Genomic DNA, 14,187 nt, shown 5'->3' with positions numbered 1-14,187 from the left:
GAGTGCCTCGAGGCAATTTGCAGGGAGTTGGAGGTGAACATGTCATCGTCCTTGCGAACCCATTGGGGCCATGGAAGAGGACCGCCTCCGGGACATCGAGCGGGAGTTCGATGATGCCCTGGCCCGGGACATCGAAAAGTGAGCCGTCGAACTAGCCCGCTGCCATTGTAAATAGTTTTTAGAGTTAGGTTTCCTTTTCCTTTTCCTTTGATTTTTGGTGAATGGACTATGCCACACACATTTGTATATATTTTTTTTATTAGGTAGTTTCTTAGGTAGGTTTCATTTCTTTCATTGGGCTCATGGACCCTTGACAATGGATTGAACATAGTTGGACAATGGATTTATTTGAACTTTTTATTTGATTTTGAAAATGGATTAATGGACTTTTCTTTTGGACAATGGATTGTACATAGTTGGACAATGGATTAGTTTGAACTTTTTCTTTTGATTTCACCAAGGATCAATGGATTTTTCTTTTTATGTTTCCTTTGGATTTGCGTTGGTGGAGGGAGAGTTTTGACTATTTTTCTTTAGGATTACTTTGGATTGGTTGTACTTTTCATTTACTCATCTTTTGCACATGCTTTTCATTTCATGATTGCTATTTTGTTATGCTTTAATTTCATTGCTTTATTTTTGTACATAATACATTTTCATATTTTAGTTCCATGTGTGGGATTCGCTCATTGGGTTAATGCATGTGAAAATGTGGGTTTACACAATCAATGACAACCAGTGTGTGTGTGTGTGACGGACATGTGTTGATGTACATACATGCCATTTGGGTTGTTTCATGTAATGGGCATTTGAATGTGGGGTGTATGTTATGCTTGGTTGGTTATTTGTGCAGGGGTGGCGTGCCATGGGATTTTGGTGGCCATGAAGGCCATGATTGTGGGTCATGTTGACATGTTGGGGGGAGAAATGAGTGGGGGCCTGCTGGCAGGTGTCCCTCACTGCTGGGGGGTGGGGGTGCTGGGGGACATGAGTGGGGGCCTGCTGGCAGGTGCCCCTCACTGCTGGGGGGTGGGGGTGCTGGGGGACATGAGTGAGGGCCTGCTGGCAGGTGCCCCTCACTGATGGGGGGTGGGGGTGCAGGGGGACATGAGTGGGACATGAGTGGGGGCATGCTGGCAGGTGCCCCTCACTGATGGGGGTGGGGGTGCTGGGGGACATGAGTAGGACACGGGTGGGGGCCTGCTGGCAGGTGCCCCTCACTGATGGGGGTGGGGGTGCAGGGGGACATGAGTGGGACATGAGTGGGTGCCTGCAGGCAGGTGCCCCTCACTGATGGGGGGTGGGGGTGCAGGGGGACATGTGTGGGGGCCTACTGGCAGGTGCTCCTCACTGCTGGGGGGGTGGGGTGCTGGGGGACATGAGTGGGGGCCTGCTGGCAGGTGCCCCTCACTGATGGGGACGTGGGGGTGCTGGGGGACATGAGTGGGGGCCTGCTGGCAGGTTCCCCTCACTGATGGGGACGTGGGGCTGCTGGGGGACATGAGTGGGGGCCTGATGGCATGTGCCCCTCACTGATGGGGGGGTGCAGGGGGACATGTGTGGGGGCCTGCTGGCATGTGCCCCTCACTGATGCGGGTGCAGGGGGACATGAGTGGGGGCCTGCTGGCGGGTGCCCCTCACTGATGGGGGTGGGGGTGCAGGGGGACATGTCTGGGGGCCTGCTGGCAGGTGCCCCTCACTGATGGGGGGTGGGGGTGCAGGGGGACATGAGTGGGGGCCTGCTGGCGGGTGCCCCTCACTGATGGGGGTGGGGGTGCAGGGGGACATGTCTGGGGGCCTGCTGGCAGGTGCCCCTCACTGATGGGGGGTGGGGGTGCAGGGGGACATGAGTGGGACATGAGTGGGGGCCTGCTGGCAGGTGCCCCTCACTGATGGGGGGTGGGGGTGCAGGGGGACATGTGTGGGGGCCTGCTGGCAGGTACCCCTCACTGCTGGGGGGTGGGGGTGCTGGGGGACATGAGTGGGGGCCTGCTGGCAGGTGCCCCTCACTGATGGGGGTGAGGGTGCAGGGGGACATGAGTGGGGGCCTGCTGGCAGGTGCCCCTCACTGATGGGGGTGGGGGTGCAGGGGGACATGAGTGGGGGCCAGCTGGCAGGTGCCCCTCACTGATGGGGGGTGGGGGTGCAGGGGGACATGTGTGGGGGCCTGCTGGCAGGTACCCCTCACTGATGGGGGGTGGGGGTGCAGGGGGACATGAGTTGGTTTTCACTAGGCTGGGGGTCATGGCCATGGTGGACAGGCTGCCTGCGGGACATGTCCAGGGGTGCAGGGTAGTCCCCTGTGGTGGGGGCTGCCCGCAGGGGCCATGGAGGGGGTAGAGGGGACACCTGGGAGGACCCACACTGCCAATTCACGTGTAGGACTCCCCGCGCACCACACTGGATACACGTAACCCGCTCTGACAGCAAATTTGCGTGTGAAAGTTCCCGTGCACCCCAGTTACACACGTACCCCGCTCGCACAGGGCCAATCGCATGTGAAAGTACCCGCGCACCCCAGTAACACACGTATCCCGCTCGCACAGGGCCAATCGCATGTGAAAGTTCCCACGCACCCTAGTAATACACGTACCTCGCTCGCACAGGGCCAATCGCGTGTGAAAGTTCCCACGCACCCCAGTAATACAGGTAGCCTGCTCGCACAGGGCCAATCGCGTGTGAAAGTACCCGCGCACCCCAGTAACACACGTACCCCGCTCGCACAGGGCCAATCACATTTGAAAGTTCCCGCGCACCCTAGTAATACACGTACCTCGCTCGCACAGGGCCAATCGCATGTGAAAGTTCTCGCGCACCCCAGTAACACACGTACCCCGCTCGCACAGGGCTAATCGCGTGTGAAAGTTCCCGCGCACCCCAGTAACACACGTACCCCGCTCGCACAGGGCCAATCGCGTGTGAAAGTTCCCGCGCACCCCAGTAATACACGTACACCGCTCGCACAGGGGCCATCACGTGTGAAAGTTCCCGCGCACCCCAGTAACACATGTACCCTGCTCGCACAGGGCCAATCGCGTGTGAAAGTTCCCGCGCACCCCAGTAATACATGTACCCCGCACGCACAGGGCCAATCACGTGTGAAAGTACCCGCGCACCCCATTAACACACGTACCCCGCTCGCACAGGGCCAATCGCGTGGGAAACTCCCTGTGCCGGGGTGTACATGTATTCGGAGCGGTGCGCGGGGAGTTTTACTGGCGTTTTCGTGGTTCGGGGCCTGTGCGCCATGTACAGGATTTGTGCGCTGTGCATGGTGCACGGGGAGTGGTTGGGGGCGTAACTTGCGCTGCTGCAGGGTTGCTGCACCACTCTGCGCCACGGCTGGTTTTGGAGGCTAAAATCCATGAATACGCTGTGCGCGGAAATGGCTTTTAGTGCACGCGGCTGGTGCAGAAAGTCGTACGCGCACACTGTGCGCCAGCCGCGTGCGCCACTTGTACGCTGAATTCTATGAATTACCCTGATTGTTTGGTACAACCTCAATTGTTGTGTTCTTAATTTTCCAATCTAGTTTGTTTCTCCATGAACCAATTGGTGCATACATAACAATTTGAGTTTTTTTGCTGTTAACCACCAATTCATTGATACTAAAATAATTGCATAGGGTAGTCAGCAAATTCTGTAATCCAACAGGTGTTTTCGAGATTAGTACAAGATCGTCGGTGTACCACATTGCTTTTACTTCTACACCATTCAGTTTCGGAGCGTCTGCGATTACATTGTCAAAGATCCATCTGACATCATTGATGAAGAAGTTAAAGAGTGCTGAAGCAAGAATACATCCTGCTTCAGCCCTCGTTTTGTTGTTATTGCCGCTGATAACAGGCCCTCAAAATTCAGTCTTATATGTACGGTAGTATCTGAATGGAGGGCAAAAATAATGTCACTTAGTGTGGGTGGGCATTCCGCCTTGATGAGTTTGTTCATTAGTTTGGATTGGCAGACTGAATCAAAGACGGAATATAAATCAACAAAGGCAAAATAAATTGGTTGCTTTGATATTTGGGCTTGTGTTTTGATGGCATTTAAAGTAATCAAATTTATGGCGGTCCCTAAGCCTGCTACAAACCCTGTTTGCTTTGGATCACGCTGATGCACCTTGGCGGTCCATGTGTTAAAATCTCTTAGAACTAAGCGTCAAAATATTTTTCCAGGAGCATCTAACAAGGCAATCGGGCGGTAACATTTTGGGTCCTTGCGATCTCCTTTTTTATGTATTGGAACAATCAAGGACGAATGCCAGGACTTCGGTATCTTTCTGGATGACAAAATATAATTGAAAGTATTATTAAGGATAGTCGCCCACTGTTGTGAATTTTGTTTAAACATGTGGTTGGAAAGCCCATCCAGGCCTGCTGCTCTAGAGGAAGATGATTTATTAATACAATCTTTAATAATATCCTCAGAACAGGTTAAATGCCAACATGGGGTAGATCTATTTGTATATTTATAATCATCCATGTTCACATCAGCATAGAGTTCGGAGATTTTGTAAGCAATTGTGCTTCAGTAACTCCATTAATTTGATGATCTACTTGGGAAGTGGAGTTGCTTTTGTTTAGCAATGCCCAAACTTGTGCTGACGATTTCTTGTAACAGGCTGTCAGAAAAAGTTCACCATCGTTCTGAAAGAGACAAGCCTTTCTAGATAGTACCCAATTACGGTATGAGCATTTAGCCGCTTTGATTGTCTTCTCTCGTTCTACCAGCTGCAATAAATGCAAATTTCACAAATTCCTTCTATGATCAGTTTTCCTTTGCCAGAGGATCATATCAAATCCATGAATATGCATGTTAGATAGTCTGTTGGTACTCAGAAGAATGTTTCTAAATGTATCCAGAACATCTACATATGATTCAAACCCATTTGTTTTTTGGCTATTTATGATCGAGTAATTCAATGATGTCAGTTTGTCTTCTGACCATCTGAAACAATTTTTGACATTATTGACCACTAGCATTTATTTGTGCCACTTCTGTGATTTATCAATTTTCTGGGCTAAAGCAGTCCAGATCAGTGATAGTAAATGATGATCACTTTTATTTTGTTTAATGATTGTGAATTTGTTGGTGGTCACGAAAATGCTCTTGCTCAAGAAAATGTAAGCAATTGTGGATCTAGATTCACCTCTCTCCCATGTATGGTTTGGTGGGATATCTCCCTGAATGGCTCCATTGGCCATTCTGAGATTTAAATCATTCATAAACCTAGCCCATCTCTGACCTTCTTTGCCAACATTCTTGTTTTCTATCTGATTACACGTGAGGTTTAAATCCCCCACCACCAATGTACCAGAAATATAAGTATTTTTTGCAATTTCTTCAAAAAGGATTGATAGATCACGATAGAAAGCATCATCTGTTATCCCAACTGGATTACAGTATAGGTTGATTAGAGTATAGGTGTGTGTTGTGTGGAAGATCTTCACTAGTTGCATAAAATTGTTCGGGGACAACCAATCAGAAATTTGAAAACCCCTACTCGATTTTACTGCAACCAGCAAGCCTGAAGTGGGTCTGCCTTTGCCTGATGTCATCGCTGGCAACAAGACAAGATCATGGTCATCCCAGACTGGGTTTTGCAACATCCTGGTTTCTTGTAATGCCACAATATCAAAACAGTTTAACTGATCATTTGTAGCCCATTTGAGATGCTGGAACCCCCTTGTGTTCCAACTTGCTAATGAGAATTCCTCTTCTTTCTCGCTAATTGGTGGTTATGATTGGGTTTTAGAGGATGAAGCCTGCTTCAAGCTGTTGTCTCTCATGCAAAATGGACATAAACAATCTGGCTTCTGTAATGACTTGGTTTTGGGCAGGCTTTGTTCGCCCAAATTGTGAGTTTGACGTGCGGGGTTGAGGGCCAACAAGAATCCCATGTTAAAATGATCAATATTAGCTTTCCAACGCGTATTTCTTACCAGCCCTGATTTGATCCACAATCGCACTATGGACAGATTTCTGTCACATAGAAACTCAATTTGATCAAAATCACTTGAGGAAAGATCTTCTAGCGCCTGAATGTCTCCAAAGATGTTTAGGACACTCGAGCGACAAAGATCATATTTCTCAAATGATCCATCACGGCACTTGAGTATCAATGTATGGAAGGAATCAAATCTATTTTTGTTAGAGTTTCTCTGTTCATTTTGACCATGTTTAGGACTTGAAATATTTCTGACTCCCAACATTGGGGCCGCATTGTGGATTATACCATGGACAGGGTTTCTGTGCTCTGGCTCAAGGCAATTTTGCAGGCATTCGGTCTGTATTTCTTTGCCTGCATGAGATGCCTCAACTGGTTGTGCATCATTTTTCTGCAAAGACCGTGGGTTAATGCTCATGGGATTTGCCCTCGGTAATGCCTCAGTTATTCTTCTCTGTATGTAGGAATCCAATGTGGATTTGAGTACGGCCATGCGTTCTTCGAAGCCTGACTCACGATCAACTGCAGAGGTGGAATGGTTAACTCGGTCAAATGAGTCCTCACGCACCTGAATACTTGGATTGGCACTAGCAAGAGCAAATTGTTTCAATTGTTTCAATGAATGAGAATTAGATGGTTTACTTTCAAGTAATGCTTCAAGTTCATTCAGTGGTTCATACCCTGCTGAAGGACCGAGAACTGAGGGACCATGTGTTTGTGCAGGACTAGTTAAAGATGGCACCAAAGTTAAGTTCGTGGCCACAGACACAACCCTAGCCGTCACAAGTGAAGAAGGCCCTCCTTCTGATTCAGTTGAGATGTAATTTACATCATCTGCTTGAGTTGTTTTGACGAAGTGTTCGCGTGAGGTTGCGAACTTGTTTTCTTTCTCAAGCTTGCCTTTGCCACAGGCAATATTTTATGACTCAGTGTTTTTGTTTTTTTTCCTACCAATATTTTCCGGGTTTTTTGTGGATCTGTTGGCCGGACGTTTCACCAGAAATGGTTTGGATATATTGAACATCATCATTGAAATTGATTCCCAGTGGAGAGTGAACACTTACCCATGAGTTATTCTTTTTGGCATCGGTTTCTTCCGCGTACTCCACAGGACGAATGATCCTGGGAAACATTGGCAGAACCGATGTCAAAGGCTCAAGAGTCCGTGTCTTGGTGGTCATGTAATTGGACTCTAAAATTGTCAAACGCTTGGCCATGTTCGCAAGTATTTCTGTATTCAAAGGGTCGCATGGAACACCTTTCTCACATGGAACACCTTTCATCCATTCCCCAAGTTGGTCTAATTTTGCAGATTGTCCCCAAGTTGGTCTAATTTTGCAGATTGAAGCGATATTTTAGTATCCATTGCTTCAAAAAGCTTATAAAGGCTGGCAATGGTGGTGTTTACAGCCCCTAGGGTGATTTCAAGAAGTGCTCGGTTATCAACCGAGTCACCACTTTGGCAAACTGATTGAGCAGATGACAAACACCGTTTAGGGGTTGGCTGTATGTAGGACTCATGTATTGCTTGTCTAGTTGAGTCCATGGAACACAGGAGGTTGTAATCAGTAACATTTGGACATCTGGAACTTTCAAGATCCCTAATACTTGCATGCAGGGATATGACACCTAAGGGGGAGCCACTCACGCTTTCATCAGAGACGTCCACAACATCCTCAGAACTGACACAAACGTCTGCTTCAGTCAAGGTTTCCTCTTGAACTATAGAAAAAGTTATTTTGCAATGTATAACTTTCAGAGGGGCCTGTGGGATCGTTAAGATGGTTTGATCAGAGATAATGACACTAGGATTACTCACTCTAGAATCAGAGACATCTACATTCAAACTTTCAGGTGGTAATACAAGAGGTAAAGTAGGGACAACGGGCTCCGATGCCAGAGTGGGCTGACCAGTGGGTGACATTTGATTTCTTTTTCATAAAATTTGCAATTGTCTCGATTTTGCAGAGGAGTTTGAGTCACAGGAGTAATAGTAATGCTTTTTTTTTAGATGTGTGAGTTGCCCGTTTGGGTTTATCACACGGTTTGGCCAGAGAGTTGGTAACAGGAGACTCACTCATATTATTTTCATTCACTGTTTGAATCGGCGGATTAGGCATACCAGATTTTAAAGTGTATGCAGCACAGGACATCTCAACAGCTAACTATGTCTTATAACCTCAGCACAACCAAAATGAACAATTGAACACAGCAAAAGGAGAAAAAAGAAAACTCTTTGCTCGTAATACAAAAGAAAAAAAAGAGAAGAGCACATCCAAATGCAGTTGCAAAAATACCAAGGCACTTACGGTAGTTCAGGTGTAGAAGCAAGCACGAAACCAAGTGCGTAACACCTGACGCTGCCAAAAAATGTCAGCAAACCCCACCTATTCACAGGGCTTGATTAGGGTGCAATATTGACTAAAATACACCTAAAGGCACAAAATAACTCAAGTTCAGCGTAGCCTGAACCCCAGCCCCCGCCAGCCGAACAGCCCAACAGCCAACACTTCCCAGCACTTGGGATGCACGTGCACCGGTGCTATGTAGGGACTGGCTGGGCTGAGGGGTGGGATCAACCTTGCGGGAGGAGCTGGGGGGACAGAAAGAAGCAGATTAGGGAAGCTATGTTTGGGACATGTACTCAGCAAGACCCGCGGCAAGACCCGCGGTCCAAACAGTAATAAGTAAGCTAGTCCAGATTACATGCCAGCCTGATATAGGTCCCTGGTGGAGGGGAAAGACATATGAATGTTGGTATTAAACATCTCTCCTTTGGAGGGTATAGGTATGGTTTCCAGGCTACACAGGCCAAAGCCAATGGATTGGGGGAGTGGTCACGGTGGGGGCCTTGGCTCTCTCACTGTTCTTAGTGAAGAGGAGGGGTCCCCAGTTTATATCAACTGGTCTACATCCCACTTCTGGCACCATATGTGGTGAACCAGAAGAAGGACTCAGATGATTGTGAACAATGTTTCAAGGGTTGATGCTAAAGTCAAAAGTCAAAATTAAAACTCTTTAGTCGGACTCCTATCCAGTTAACTCACCCTACCACTATAGAAACCACCTAACTAAAAGAAGGAAAAGGGGAGTCTTTGTACACTAGCCTCAGCAAGGCTTCTGCCTGGCCCAGTTCACACTTGACCCTTTTTCCCAGCAGGATATTCTTTCAAGCCTTGATACCAAATTAGGTTTTGCAGTTTCTCCCTTTAATAAAGAAAACTGTTTCTGTCTTGTCCTCCTTTGAGGTGCTGGAACTCCCCAAAGTCCTGTAGTGCTCAGACAGCTTCTTTTCTTTCACATAGGTTATTTTTTGATAGGGTGGTAGTCCACCCTGGTTGTTCAAAACTTTACAATCATCTGGCTTTCTTAGCATGAATTAAATTATTCATATCTCCTTCTTTACCCCTTTCATGTGTTAGTTGCATGCTCGTGTTTCTGAATAGATTTTGCAGCCGTTATTCACAATGTTAGTACTTTTCTCAGTCCCCCTTTTACAGGGTTTTTTAACTCTCTGGTTTCTCAAGCTTCAATAACCTGAATAGCTTTTCCAGTGTTTTCTCACAATTTTCGTATTACTCTTACTGACCCTCTTATATGGTATTTGCACACTTGACTTTTCTCGGGCTCTCATAACCAGGATGTGTTCATCAGCAATTATTTGCAATCTTTGTACCTTGTAGCAGTGTGTCTTTTGTGGGGATTCTTAGGCTCTTGTAACCTTGTCGGCTTTCCAGGTGGCTACGTATCTCTGTAGCTACAGTCCGATGTGCACAGCGTTTGGGGATAAGGTCTGTTCTCGGCATCTGTTACCACCTCCTGTGCCACCACAGGTCTGGCTTGGTCACACCACCAGATGAGACGGGTATCTTCCCGTCTCTGCTCTTGTTCCAGCCTGGGTTTGTAGGTCGGATAGAATGCCAGCCCATAGGTGCTCGGTTAGGGTTTTGCTCGCCCTCATTGCTTCTACTGGCTCTGCAGGCCAGCGCTCCAGGACATCAATACTGCAGAGGCTTGCCTCTGTGTAGCAGTCCTACTGCCTCCGTAGGAGCCTCTGTTTGCTTTACAATCCATCCTCTCTTTCTGCACATCAGAAACAATTTGATCAATGTCCTTCTTTGTTGACGATGGCATTCACGTTGTGTTTGGCATTGCCTGCAGCCAAGAGAGGTAAAGAAAGAGCTTTGTAAAATGCAGAGGTTGCAGCAGATATACAAGTCTTTGGAATTGTGAAATGGGAGTCATTGTCCCTAAGAGGGGAGTCACTGCCAGTGAGGTCCCACCTGCCCAGACCCCTTGGGGGCTCACTTCCCTATCCTTAAAGGGGTTGGCACCCCTCTAGTGAGAAGGGACAAATTGCCCAGATTCGTCACAACAGCCAGAAAGAGGGACAAGGCTCATAAAAAAACCACTATCAAAAAGGATTGTCTTTGCTCTAAATTTTTAAAGCTGATTTAGAGGTTTTAGTTGAAGACCCAAGTGTCAGCAAGCAACACGTTCTTCAGAAAAGAAGGGTTGCAAGCTCACACAACTGTTTCATCAGCATAAGCAAACATTGGTGGCTTGCATTCTCGCATATAAGGAGCATCAGCTCCTACAGTGCCAATGACTAGAATATAGAGAATTAGTGAAATGATAACAAAATTTGGGTGGGGTGATGACTCACTCTTAGCAAGTGCCACTCTCAATCTAAAAGGAAGAACTGGTAGCCAAATTGCAGCTACATTACACCAGAGCTCGGTTATTTGTATGGGCTGAGATAATGACCCTTAGAAGCCCTCCCGAAATATTAATGTTTTCAGGAATAAAATATTGATGCCCTCAAACCACTCCTAGAGCCTAACTAAAATTACATTCCCAAAAGTATGAAGGTGCTATCCAGAAGGGGCAGCAGTTATAACTAATAGATACAGATTCATCCCCTTCTTTTAAATTGGGAGAAAAAGTACTGTTATTCACTACAAATAAGACAATTTAAGCATAGCATTAAAAACATTATAAATAAGTAGGTTACAAGACATCAGTCATCAGGAGTAGACTTAAGCAATTCAATCGGTACATGGTCTGTACTTGAACTCATACTACAGTAGATCTGGTTAGTGCAGTGGTTAGTTCTGGGTATGAAATAGCATGCAAAAACACATTAGGTGTACACAAAGTGCTCAACGTTCCAAGGAAGAGAGTCTGTCTCAATGGGTTCAGCAATAGTCTGATAGTCTGATCCACAGAATACAAGTAAGAAAAATTGGTTACCCATTTCTCACTCAGAATATTTCTTTCGACACAGTCTAAAAAGCTACTGCTAAATCCCAAAGCAACAAGTTGCCCAAATGTATTGGAATTTGGCAAATTAGCCACAAAAAATAGGCCCTTTCAAGGCAACCTCCAGGAGGGCCATTCTTTGCAAATGTTTCTATTATTATGTATTAGATCATCATCAGCCTTATCTAACTTAAGGGCAGAAAGTAAATCCATTTTAGCTATGCTACATGGCCAGTCAAACCAACCCACTCAAGACTTTGCATTAAAAGGCATTGTTTTAATAGATTTTCTTTAATACCCATCATTAGAATCAGATAGTCTCTCAATATTACTGTTGGATCACTAGTCAAAGGGAGGCATGATTTAGTAGTGGGCAGATATGTCGAAAAGATTTGAAAATAAAATGACTGATGATCCATTGATGCTCATCTAAGACTTCTCTGATCAGCAGAATGCTTTCCTTCTGCTATATTACTATAAGGGGATTCGGCAGATTAATATGCAGGAAAATTAACCCTTAAACACAGGGCTGAGTAATCACTCTCTACTCTTTGACATACATTAAGTTCAACAATGAATGGCCAATATGTGAATGAAACACAGAAGTAATCTAAAGTTCATATATGTTGGCGCCTGTCAAAAGTTAATTTACCAGGTATAACAGAGCAGACCTGGCCATTAAATGAGCCCATACCTCACTCAAATTGTGAGTATTAACTTGAGTATGAATCCAAGAGCATACACTTCCGATCCTGCAAAAAGATTTTAAAAAAAGACTTGTTTTCAAAACATATGAAGGGTTGCAACATTTATTTCATGACATATATTCTGCTTCAGCTGGGAAATCAATTTTAATTATTTTAAACGTAGTTGATTCCCATACTGATTAATGTTTACAATTATGGTCAATGCACCCTAAGCAGACTAAGGCCCTGCTGTTCCTTAGTGGGACTTCACACACTACTATGTTCATAGGCGACCAAAATGCAAAGCCCACCCATGTTCCTTCTCTAATACTCTTCTTAGCACGTAGAGCAGAAGCTAGGAAAACATCCAGGTGAGAATATAGAGAATATCTTGTAGCAGAGCTATACTCCAAAATTTAATGTATGAGCTGTAAGGCAGCAGGGCAAAGTAACCTATTACCCAATCTCTCACCATGATAACAGTGATAGTTTATAAGGTTGAAAGACTTTGCCAAAGGGGCCCTTGTAGAAGTAACAGCTCCTCTGCGTCTACTGTTGAATTGGCTAGCAAAGAGGAAATCATTTTGGCATTATTTCTCGAAATAAAGTACACCTCTGTCCTCTGATGATTGCAGTGGGACACTCTGCTTTGTCGATGGGACAAAGGGATGGCTGGGGCAAATATCAGGAGGAAGTATTCTTCTTACAGATGATATGCTTGGCCTCAAAATCTAATCAATCTGCCATCAGATAAAAACATAATATAAAGGAAGTACATACATGTGGTTAGTTGTGTAATAGGAAGCTGGATTGGAATTTAGCAAGTATTTGACCACTTCTCAATGAAATCACAATACTGTTAACCCCAAGGACCGTGTCTCTCTGTCCTATCCATGTTAGCCTTTGGGTCATTAGGACTTTTCTGGGATTAATCGGATGCCATTTTATATTTGGGTTCAGGGAGTGCCCAGTTGTATGCATAATAGAAAGTCTGTTTTCCACCCAGATGAGGAAGGTCTAAGAAAGGACACCTACTGCAGGTTGGGCCCTTAAGGGGCCTAGGCCTTTTACCAACAATGGCAATCTTTATTTAATTCTTGTTAAATTCTGATCTCCCTGCAAGGGATACTTTTAAGACATCCTATTCCAGTCTCCAACAAAGCAAAGTCGTTTCTAACAATACTGTCAATAATGTATCCCGGCACAGAGGGGGCTCGGTAGAAAAATAACAAACGTCATGAACCTTGTTGCATGCATGACCCTCACTACACTTCTGAAAAATACATTTTGCAATACAGATTACTTTTTCAGAAAAAATCCTTACTGTTAAAGAATTAAATCTAATGACTTAAGTACGGACATTTCAAAAGGTAAAGCTTCTCTCGTGGCTTCTAATAAATAACTTTGCCATTGCCTTAGAGGATAGTAACCACTGATGAGACACGCTAATCATCGCTTGGAAACCCTGTATATTAGAGGTACCACCAGTCTTAAATGCAACTGCAGATTATGAGCCAAACATTTTGTTGCTAGATTTTCTTTTTAGGGCTAGAATAATTATTTTGGGGTTTCTTCACATTTGTTGGTAGATGATTTTAAGCCCTTGTCCTTATATTGCGAGCACAACACATATTCTTAGCTTGTTTATGGGGGATTTTACCAAAGTTGTTACCCTATTGTTATCCATTTAGGTAACACTGCTTCACTTCTAAGTGGTTTTGTCAATGCAGTCCCCAGTCTGATCAGTTTCTGTGTCAGACGCAAGACGGCAAAGAATGGAAGCTTTGCTTGAGTCCATTTGATGGCCAACCATCCCACGTAGTCTGCCCAGTGGAAAAGCTTCCTTGAAGTGTAATTCTGCGCCACTAATTTGTCAATCAAACTCTTCCAATTATCCTTTTTAAAAATGTCTAGAGTGCAAATCCTTGCCGGTAGTGGAAGGTTGATGTTTTTGTACAACTGCATTTTCATGTCTTGTGCGCCACAAGAGAAATTATTTAACAAACCATTACTGGCATATATTGGCACAGCGAGCATGAAAATGTTTTCTTACAGTGGGAAAATATTGGCATTACTTGGCACAGCTAACACAATTTCATTAGTACAGTGGTAGGACAGGCAGTATGAAAGTGTCTTCTTACAGTGGCACAATACTGGTATATTTTGTGGGCACAGGTATCAGGAAAGTGTTTTACAATCGCAATTCTGGCATATATCGTGTAGGCACAAGCATCATGAGCATGTTTTCAGAGGCATCAATGTACACTTGACCCGAGATACAGCATTTTCTCT

At 45.3% G+C, this 14,187-nt stretch overlaps 1 protein-coding gene across 1 annotated transcript in view; it reads left to right on the top strand.

The window, feature by feature from the left end:
- Window positions 1-14,187, top strand: part of LOC138488874 (dynein axonemal heavy chain 11-like) — a 2,478,284-nt gene that overhangs the window by 430,918 nt on the left and 2,033,179 nt on the right. The window lies entirely within an intron of this gene.

Source organism: Ambystoma mexicanum, chromosome 9 (assembly GCF_040938575.1).
Source record: "Ambystoma mexicanum isolate Mex_15411 chromosome 9, UKY_AmexF1_1, whole genome shotgun sequence".
NCBI lineage: Eukaryota > Metazoa > Chordata > Amphibia > Caudata > Ambystomatidae > Ambystoma > Ambystoma mexicanum.
This window is presented reverse-complemented; position numbering and strand designations above follow the sequence as displayed.